The sequence below is a fragment of the Anneissia japonica genome, unplaced genomic scaffold (genome assembly GCF_011630105.1).
Source record: "Anneissia japonica isolate Jap-2015-1 unplaced genomic scaffold, ASM1163010v1 scaffold87206_len727_cov92, whole genome shotgun sequence".
NCBI lineage: Eukaryota > Metazoa > Echinodermata > Crinoidea > Comatulida > Comatulidae > Anneissia > Anneissia japonica.
Genome location: NW_022748937.1, coordinates 1 through 736, shown reverse-complemented (window position 1 = coordinate 736; position 736 = coordinate 1). Strand labels below are relative to the sequence as shown.

The following is a 736-nucleotide window of genomic DNA, read 5'->3' as shown; positions in this document are numbered from 1 at the left end:
CCTAAAGTATACCTTCTTTTTCGTGGAAGTTTATAATAACCCCAAATAAATTATCATTAGATTAATATGGATGAAATTTAGCCGTTAAAAATACCTTTAAATTATTTTCTTACTACAGTAAGCATAATGATTTTATAGCGCACCATACCGTGCGATTGGGAAAGAGAAACAAAAAGCCGGGAAACAATTGATTCCAGTTGCTTCCTTGGCGCAGTCGGCAGCGCGTCAGTCTCATAATCTGAAGGTCGTGAGTTCGAGCCTCACAGGGGGCACTATTTTCTGTACTATAAAACAATTATATTTTATTTCCATAAATTAATGTTATAATTTTTTATCAAATTTTTTTTCATTTTTATAATCCTAAGCTTTCTATTAAATTATTCATTAATAATTTACGATATTCCATATTAATAGTATAATGATATAATATAATAAAATAGTACAGTAATAATAATAATAATAATCACGTAAAAAAATTAAATAAACAACCTGTAGATAAAATTATGTAATTATATTGTAATTAGCTTCTATTAAATTATTCTTTAAAATATTATACCGGTATTACATTTAAGTAGGCCTAGTATAATAATAATATTCACGTGACAAAATAAAAAATCAAAGGTAACTAAATTGTATAGAGTAACACATAAAGCAAAAATAATTAATAAAATAAAGGACCATTGCCGTGACATTGTTTCATCAATGCCGTGACCAGGATTCGAACCTGGGTTATTGC

General features: G+C 27.6%; 1 non-coding gene across 1 annotated transcript; it reads left to right on the top strand.

Moving 5' to 3' along the window:
* Positions 1-199: 199 nt before the first annotated feature.
* Positions 200-272, top strand: Trnam-cau. Its single transcript has one exon. It is a non-coding gene; the product is annotated as a tRNA-Met (tRNA).
* The last annotated feature ends 464 nt before the right edge of the window (positions 273-736 follow it).